The sequence below is a fragment of the Nycticebus coucang genome, chromosome Y (genome assembly GCF_027406575.1).
Source record: "Nycticebus coucang isolate mNycCou1 chromosome Y, mNycCou1.pri, whole genome shotgun sequence".
Lineage (NCBI taxonomy): Eukaryota > Metazoa > Chordata > Mammalia > Primates > Lorisidae > Nycticebus > Nycticebus coucang.
The window spans coordinates 23,371,809-23,381,616 of NC_069805.1; the positions used below are offsets into that span (position 1 = coordinate 23,371,809).

The 9,808-nt window shown below is 41.1% G+C and overlaps 2 pseudogenes; both read left to right on the forward strand.

The window, feature by feature from the left end:
* Window positions 1-1,801: 1,801 nt before the first annotated feature.
* On the forward strand, window positions 1,802-3,756 carry LOC128579032 (histone-lysine N-methyltransferase SETDB2-like; annotated as a pseudogene).
* A 2,502-nt stretch (window positions 3,757-6,258) lies between these two features.
* On the forward strand, window positions 6,259-7,169 carry LOC128579103 (ribosome biogenesis protein NOP53-like; annotated as a pseudogene).
* The last annotated feature ends 2,639 nt before the right edge of the window (window positions 7,170-9,808 follow it).

Consider the following 9,808-nt stretch of genomic DNA (forward strand, 5'->3'; position numbering starts at 1 on the left):
GTGACACATTTTTCTACTCTCCATTCCATAAAAATCTTCAAAAAGCATTCTTTACTTTATATCTTCCCTGCCTGTACACTCATTCTTTCTTGAATCCATTGTGATTAGGCATTTTTCCTTGCTTTAACAATCATAAACATGCACACCATGTATCAGAACTTGTGGTATAATACTAAACCATTGGCCATTAATTTTGTGCAAAAAACAAAGTCTAAATAAGAATGAGCTAAGCATCTGCTTTTTTAGATTCGATAACATGAATACTGCAAAAGAGGAAAATAATAAAGCAGAAGATAATAAAATAAGAATCACTCTAGATGAACAAGCCAAAATTTGGTTCATTGAAAACATTGATACTGGGCATGGTAGCTCCTGCCTGTGATCCTACTATTCAAGGAGGTCAAGGCAGCTGGACTTCTTGAGCTCAGGAGTTCAAGACCAGCCTGAGAAAGAGTAAGGGCCCATCTCTATTACAAATAGAAAAATTAGCTAAGTGTCATAATAGGAACCAGCAATTCCAGCTCCAGGGGAAGCTGAGGGTTGACAACTGCTTGAACACAAGAGACTAAAGTTGTTATGAGCTATGATGACATCTTGGCGCTCAAATGCCAGGATGAAAGAGTGAGACTCTATTTAAAACAAAACAACAACAACAACAACAACAACAAAGAAGGAAATAAAATAAAATAAAACATTGATGGAATGTATAAGCCTTAGCCAGATTGATTAAGAAAGAAGAGGAAAGGCATAAACAATATTAAAAATGAAAAGTAGTCTGAACAGATACTGTAGAAATTAAACTGATTGTAAAAGGACATTATGAAAAAACTCATGCAGCTGGGTGACGTGGTTCTCACTTGTAATCCTAGCATCCTGGAAGGCTGAGGCGGGTGAATCACTTGAGCTCAGGAATTGGAGACCAGGCTGAGGAACAATAAGATTCCAACTCTACTAAAAATTGAAAAAGTCAGGCAAGACAGTCTCTTTCTCCAAGGAGCTTGAGGTTGCTGTGAGGTATGATGCCATGCCACTCTACTTAGAATGCCAGAGTGAGACTCTTCTCAAAAAAAGTAAATTGATCTTCTATTCTTCAAAAGACATTATGGAATTTTGAAAGGACGAGCCCAAAACCGAAGGAATATTTTTTCAAATAAATAAATAACAACAGACTAGTATCCAAAATATATAAAGAGTTCCTACAAATACGAAAAAAACAGACTAATAGAAAAACATGGGTGATACATTTGCATAAGCCTTTCATAAAAGAAAGAGAAACACAGATAGCAAATAAGCCTATGAGAATATTGCTCAATCTAGGAATCAGAGAAATATAAATCTACGCTGGATAATATATTGGAAGAAGTTGAGAGCCCTGGTAGCCAATCAGGAGGTGGTGCGCTAGGGCACTGCTGCGGTACAGACGAATGTTTCATGCTTTTGTGGACCAAAGTTAAGGTTGGTTTTCATTAAAAAATTATTGTCAGTGATCTGGTACAAGCAAAATTTTCACTTGAAGATGCATGGACTTGTGATGTGTTTGGACTATTGGTCATTTCTAAAAGTTTCTTCAACTACAGTTTCTAATTTTAAATTTCGAGTATCAAAATATATTGAGTTTAGAATGGTATAATGATGTATATTGTCTGTGGACTGAAAATTTCATAGAGACCACAATTGGATTCCAGTTATATTTTCCAGTCAAAGAGAATCATACCATTCTGTTCTCTGATAAAACTAATGTTGAAGAGTCTTATATTCATAAACACCAAAGGATGGGAGGAAAAAATGATATGTAAAAACTTTCTGGATGGAGCTAAAAGATGATGGAAAAGTGGACTTCACATTTGAACAAGTGCAAAATATGCCACAGTCACTGAAATGAAAGACTAAAGATGGGTCTGCTACAAATAAAGAATATAGCCAAGCAATGATTCTAGTGACTAAAGCAACTATAAGTAACAACTTAGCTTTCATAAAGGGTCATATACCTGTGACTCAGAATGAACAGGAAAACCAATGAAATACATTTCCTTCTATATCATATGAAAACTTTGCAAAAGATTGTGCACTTCTATCTAAAGAATATGAGAAAATTCTTTCTCTGAAAAATAAAATTATAAAGTTTAGAGGAAAAGAATAATCTTTTAATATATCTTACCAAAGTCATGGGGGCTTGTCTAATGAAAATAATACCAACCTGCAATGGAGAAATCCCTCTACAGCTACCAATTAAATGTCACTTCCAGAAATGTCACTTCCCACTGCACTTGACTGGGAAGTACCAAAAGCAAGAAGAAATTGTTTCTGATGTGGACATTAGCAATGGAGTGGAATCTGTGCCCATTCCTTTCTCTAATGAAATTGATAGTAGAAAGCTTCCACAGTTTAAGTACCAGAAGACCATGTGGCCACATGCATACCAGTTTAATGGCTTCTCCACCATTTTCACTGATTTATGTGATTGTTTTGAGGGCTGCGTAGACAGAGCAAAATGTGTGTGTCTTCAGCTGACAGTAAGGAATGCCAAAAACTTCTCCTTTGTCAAGTAATAAAGTACCCTCTGGATATAAATACAAAAGACCACAGAAACAAGTACCTACTAGCATTTAGGAATGCAGTGTGTTGTGCAAATGTAATCGACGATTGTGTCAAAACCCAGTTGTCTAACAACGTCCTCAAGTGAAGCTACAAGTGTTCAAAACTGAGACAAAAGGCTACGGTATATGCTGCCTGGGTGATATTGACAGAGGGACATTTATTTGTATCCATTCAGGAAGATTACTAAGCAGAGCTAATGCTGAGAAATCTAATGCTATTGATGAAAATGGAACAGAAAAGAATACTATGAAAAATACATTTTCAAAAAAAGTGGAGTATATAAGTTGCATGTTCAGATTCTGAGGTTGAAATTATCCCGTTAGAGCTGGAAACGCATCCTAGAAATGCTGGAACTGAAGAGTGTTCATCAAAGTTCAGTAGGAATTCCAAGGGGCTTGTTATGGAAATGAAGTATAACAATATTTCAAGAATTCAGTATCATTCAGTTATTAGAAGTCCTAAATCCAAGATAGAAATTTTTCAACCCAATAGGAAAATGATGGATTTGTTTCCTTGGAGTCTGTCACCTCAGAAGATAATGACGGATTTGAACCAGCCCAGGAATTTCTGAGCTCTAAAACCAAGGGAGTTCAAAAGGACTCAAATTCAAACCAAGTTCAAGGTTCTAAAGACACTGCTGTTTCAATCAAATGCAAGAAATGTGACTAGACATAGAAAAGAAACTTCAAAAGGGAGCACATGTACCAATGCAACCATGTTGTATTATCAAAGTATGAAAAAAGAATTTGAAGTTCCAATACAAAACCCCCAGAGGAACAATCTTCAGCATGTCAAAAACAGCAGATCTTTTATGATAAAGAGTTGCCAAATGAAACCAAAAGACTTCATCTGATTCTCTAAGGAAGTTCAGAAAAGGGAATGTGTTTTTACTGGATGCCACAAAAGAAGGAAATGTTAATCATAGTTAATCATAGTTGTTCCCCAAATCTCTTGGTACAGAACATTTTTGTAGAAACACACTATGGAAGTTTTCCATTGGTGGCATTCTTTACCAACAGGTACGTAAAAGCAAGAATAGAACTAACATGGGATTAGGGTTATGAAGCTGAGACTGTGCCTGTGGAGGAAATCCTCTGCCAATGTGGGGTTAATAAATGTAGGAAAAAATACTATAAATATGCAGATTATACTTGTTGATGGAGTTACTTTTTATTCTGAGATTTGAACACTAGAAAAGAATCCTCAGTCACTAAATAATTTAGATTGAGGCCCATCAAGGTCATTTTTCTCAGCTGTCCCTTGCTAGGGGATTCTTATTTTGTTACTAATTTTATATGTGTGACTTACAAATGCCAGGAACAAAAAGGGGCATTTTCATATGTATAGGGTATCTTGTTCTTATTCCTCTTTAACTTTACATGTGTAGGAAGAAAGTATACATTTTATGTGAAACACCACTGTACAATTGATAATTTATATCTAAATTATATATTAGGTGATATCAAATGTCCTACCAGAACTCAAAAATATATATATTGGAAAAAAATTAAAAGTCTGCCAATATCAATATGAACCAGGAAGTGGAGCAACTGGAAGTCTTGTATACTGCTCGTGGCAGCGCATATTTATACATGTACAACTATTATGGAAATAAATTAGCATTATCAAGTAAAGTTAAAAATGAGCATACCTTCAGTTTCACTTCTGGGCATATACACTAGGGAAGGTTTAAATGATTCTTTTTTTTTTAATCTCACAGCACACCTGAACCTATAGTTAAACTTCCACAGCAAACTTAAATGATGTTGATAGAAAAAAAGAGTAAAGGCCAGGTGCAGGGGTTCACACCTGTAATCCTAGCACTCCAGTAGGCCAAGGAGTGTGTATTGCTTGAGCTCACAGGTTCGAGACCAGCCTGAGCAAGAGTGAGACCCCATCTGTACTAAAAATTAGAAAAATTATCTGGGAGTAATACGTGTATGTAGTCCCTGCTACTGAGGATGCTGAGTCAAGTGAATCACTGGAGCCCAAGAGTTTGAGGTTGCTGTAAGTAATGATGCCACAGCACTCTACTCAAGGACACAGAATGAGACTCTGACACAAAAAAATAAATAAACAAAACACTTGAATGCTATGCAACACAATGAAAAACTAGGAAATAATAAAATTTAGGATAATACAAAGTTTCCCAAAAGTTGCCCCAAAAGTTCCATACATATGGAAAATGGGGAATTATAGCTAAATGTACCTCAATTTACAACATGTTCATCACAAAATATTGGCTACCCCTTTTATAACATTTTATAATGAATATTTTGTAAATAGAAAATAGAAAAATATTTTGTAGGCACGGCACCCATAGCACAGTGGTTATGACACCTGTCACATACACCAAGGCTGGTGGGTTAGAACCTGGCTCAGGCCAGCTAAACAACAATGACTACTGCAATAGGAAAATAGCTGGGTGTTGTGGCCGGCACCTTAGTAGTCCCAGCTACTTGGGAGGCTGAAGTAAGAGAATTGCTTAAGGCCAAGAGTTTGAGGTTGCTGTGAGCTGGGACACCATGGCACTCTACTGAGGGTGACATAATGAGACTGTCTCTCTCTCTCTCTCTCTCTCTCTCTCTCTCTCTATATATATATATATATATATATATATATATATATATATATATATAGTAAGACAGGTATATTTAGCTACAATTTTACCATTTTCCCTCTGTATGGTGATTTGGGGGGCACCCTATAGTTATCTGCTTGGGGAGAGGTCTTCAAATATACAAGTAGTGTCTATTTTCTAAGCAAGAGACATAGGTTCTGATTTTCTTGTTAGATATTAAAATATACATTATAGCTACAATTTTTCTTATATAAATAGAAATAAATTGCAGTTGATTCTTCCATAAAATAGAATACTATGCAGCCATTAAAAAGTTCTATTTGGAGGCCAGGTGAAATGGCTCATGGCTATAATCCTAGCACTCTGGGAGGCCAGAGAAGGTAGATTGCTTGAGTTCAAGAGTTCAAAATCAGCCTCAGAAAGAATTGAAAAATTAGCCAGGTGTTGTGGCAGGCACCTGTAGTCTCAGCTACTCAGGAGGCTGAGGCAGGAAGATTGCTTAAACACAGGATTTCGAAGTTGCTGTGAATTATACTGATGCCAACACACTCCACCCAGGGTGACAGAGGGAAACTCTGTCTCGAAAAATGATAATAAATAAATAAAATAAGAGAAAAAAATTCAGAAATGCTGAAAGCAGAAAGGAATGGAATTAAAGGACTGATAGAGGATCAAGGATTTTTCTGGGAGGCAGAGACAAAACAAAATTGTTGATCCAAATCTTCTTGCTTTTCCAATCATCCCATGTACTCAGTAGAAATCTGAAAACAGTAGACCAACAACAACAGTCCCACACAGAGAAAAACACCATTAGATTCAAGAAGGGGGGCTCAAGGGATCAAATAAGTTCTCACCTGTGGGGTACAAGGTAGAGGTATATGGCTTATTTCCTGGGTGAATGACTTGAGTACAATTCAGATTTTGGACTTTACCTTACAAACACAAATAATGTAACTTAATCATATGTATCCTCAGTAACCCATAATAAAAATTAAAAAGAAAACCCAAAACAAATTTCCTACTTTTCCCTTGTCACCTTCCTTGAGCATAACAATGTGTCACACTTTGGTTTTCAAAAGGTTTTATTGCCATAATACTCCACTTTCAAATGAACATTTCCCGAGAGGCACAATATTATGGAATGGGGTATTTATAATATTTTGGTAGCAGGACTGTCAAAAACACTCCAGGGCTCTCTGACAAGATGGCGGCAGGAAGCAGCAACTGTGGTGGCAGGACTGGTTTCGAAAGCAATACAGATTGTGGCTTTCTGGGTCTGCGCCCCACTTGGGTGGACCTGGCGCTAAGGTGGCATGGCGAGGCCCAAGAAATAAGAAGAAGGATGGGTGGCAGCTGGCTCAAGAGCCCATGGGGCTGGAGGTTGATCAGTTCCTAGAAGAGGAACAGTTACAGGAACACACAAGCGGAGGTTTGTAGTCAGCGGCCTCTGATGATAAACTCTTCTTCGTGGACACTGGATCCAAGGAAAAAGTGCTGACAAAGAAGAGGAACAAAGTCCAGAAGAAGTTGCTGCTTCTCAAGTGACCTCTTTGGGTGGATCTCATCCTTGAAAACACATCTAAGTTCCCTGCCCAGAAAGACATCCTTGCTCACCATGTCCCCAACGCCAAGAAGCTCAGGCAGAAGTAGCAGCTATGGTAGAAATTGGAAAGCAGGGCGAGCTGCCCCCGGAGGTGCGCAGAGCCTGTGGCCAAGTCCAAGGCTGGCCCCCAGGATGCTGTTGAGTGGCCCTTTTACCATCTCAGGGCCTCAGATGACCTTCTAGACAGGCCATTGTTTGACCAGGACAAGATTTTCCTGGAGCAGACCAAGAAGAAAGGAGTGAAGCAACCACCACATCTCTGCACCAAGCCCTCTGAGGCAGCTGCTGTGGAGGTGATGCTCACTGGAGCCCCTTAGAAACCGTCCTTTGAAGACCACCAGACCCTGCTCTCTGTAGCTCATGAAGTGGAGCTGCAGCAGCAGAAGGAGGTGGTGGTCTTCAAGGAGGTGGTGGAGAAGCTGGAGTGGCAGTTGCCACCCAGGAGTCCATGTTCAGGGAGCTATGTCAGGGGCTTCTGGAGGGGTCAAACTTCAAGGGGTAGCTGGACAGAGAGGTGAGGTCCCTGAGGAGGAGAAGCTGAGGCCTGTCCCCCACTCACCCGCCTACCCACTGCTGAGAAGTAGTCAGAGCAGGAGCAGTGGAAGAAAAAGTTGGCCCGCCTACTGGGCAAAGCAGGCTACAGTGCGAGCTGGCAGGCTCCAGCTGGCAGGTACTCTTCAGGCTATGTGGGATTAAGGCCCAAGTGGCCTGGCAGTTGGCTGGCGCTGTGGTGGAGGTGCTGGCAAGCACAGAAGCTGGCTGAGGCCGACAGGCTCATAGGTTGGGGCAGCTCAAGTATCAGGCCCCTGACATCCACCTGCAGCTTAGCTTGGAGATAAGTGACTCACTCAGGACCCTGAAGCCCAAGGGCAACATCCTCCAAGACCAGTTCAAGAGCATCCAGAGGAGGAATATGATGGAACCTCATGAAAGAGCCATGTTCAAGGGCAAGCAAAAAATGAAGCTCGTGGGGGAGCAAGCTTCCAGTAGATCGAGTTAGAGTTGTACAATGCTGGTGCTCCCTTCAATAAAGCACCTTCTGACAAAAAAAAAAAAAGAAAAAGTTGCAGGACTGAGCATAGTGGCTTATACCTAAGATTCTAGCACTTTAAGGGACTAAGACCGGAGAATTGCTTGGGGCCAGGAGTTTGAGAACAGACTGTGTAACACAGTGAGATCCCATCTCTACAAAAATTTGTTTTTCAAGTGTAGCACTGTGAGGCACACAGAAAACTATAGCATAAGTGCTGTCCTGCCAAGCCATAAAGGTGATGTTGTCACCATAGTGGACCTGGAAGTCAGAACATTAAACCGAACAGGATTATTTTTAAGCAGTAAGATTACATGGAAATGGCCTTGCTAAGATTTGTACTTCCTAGGGGTCCCTCACTCCCATCTTCTTTCCCATTTCCCCCTTTTGGAATGGGAATGTCTATCCTATGCTTGTCCCACCATTATATTTTTGAAGCACATAACCCATCTGGTTTCATATCACAGCTAGAGAGAAATTTTGCCTGAGTATGAAATCCTACTTCATGTATCACCCTTACCTGATTTAGATAATTTTTAAATGAGACTTTTTCCTTTAATGTTTTAAGTTGATGCTAGAATGAGTCAAGACTCTTGAGGCTGTTGGAATGAAATCAATGTATACTTCATAGGGGATGAATCTGATGAGGGAAGAGGTGAAATGTTATAGACTAAATATTTGTGTGAAGGTGACTGGGAAGTTTCACCCCAAAATATGGCACTGCGGTGTGCCGATTATTTTAAACCAATGGTCCTTGAAGACCAGCAAACACTGATGAAGCCTTACTCAGATACTCCCTTATCTGCCTGAAGTCTGGGACAGCCAAAGAAGAAAATAGTTACCTCTGGTGCTTTCCCTGAGTTTTCATCAATTTAACTTATATCCTAGAATGAGACATTGAAGTTTGTCAACACACCTAAACAGATTTTTGTCATATATCATTATCTGCCCTGTAGGCCCGACAGACTTTGTCAAAAAGCCAAAGTATATTCTCCACACCCGTTGAGCTCCCCTAAAAATCACTTACTATCCCCTTCAAAACTAGTCACTTTTCCCCATCTTCCTGTACCTCACTGGATTATTGTGTAATCATTCTACTGCAATTTCCTTGTGCTATGCATGTAACAATAAATTTTGCATATCTTTTATATATCAATTTGCCTTTCTTAAATCTATTCCTCAGTAATGGAGGGGAGACAAGATGGCGGACTGAAGCCAGCTTTCAACAAAGGCTCCCGTCCAGAAGGAGAGTTAAGAGACAGGAATTTAGTAAGTATCCTGGTGGACTTGAGCCTCACCAAGAGAGAAGGCTGAAGAACGCACATCAACACCGCTGAGGCAAGTTGTGATCAGAAGGATGCAAACAAAAGGTACAAAATCCACCACCAAGCGGACGGGAGTCCCCCTCCCCCATGAGACCGGCTCTGTAGCCCCACAATTGAACAAGCGGGCAGAAATTAAAGCCCCTCCCACTACACTCCACGGGAGAGACCTTCTAAAAACTGGACCTACCTCCCCTACTGGGGTGCCGTGGCGTTCTCCTGCCGGACATAGGGCTGAATAAAACTTTGGGAATCCTTTGCCGGCAACCCTGAATCCCCGGCGCTCCCCTCCCGCCCACTGAGGTCTGGAGGCCTGTCCCCCAGGACTTCGGATCCTTGGGTGATTTCTCAAGGGGAGTGGACAGTCCCCGAGTTGCGACTGGTCAGCATTGACTCTGAGGCGCGCCGAGTGAGGAGAGGGCACCGGGCTGAGGGGGAGTCACGCCTCGCGGCACTTCCCTGCGGTGCAGTGCACCAACCCTCCCCGGGCATACGGGGCCCAAGACTGAATAAGACTCTGGCCTCCCCGCTGAGAGCTGAGAACCCCTACTCTCACTCGGGGTCTGAGGGCCTATCCCCCAGGAGTTCGGCTCCTTGGGTGATTTCTCGAGGGGAGTGCACAGTGCCTGAGCTGCGTCAGGTCAGCGCTGACTCTGGGACACGTGAGCGAGGAG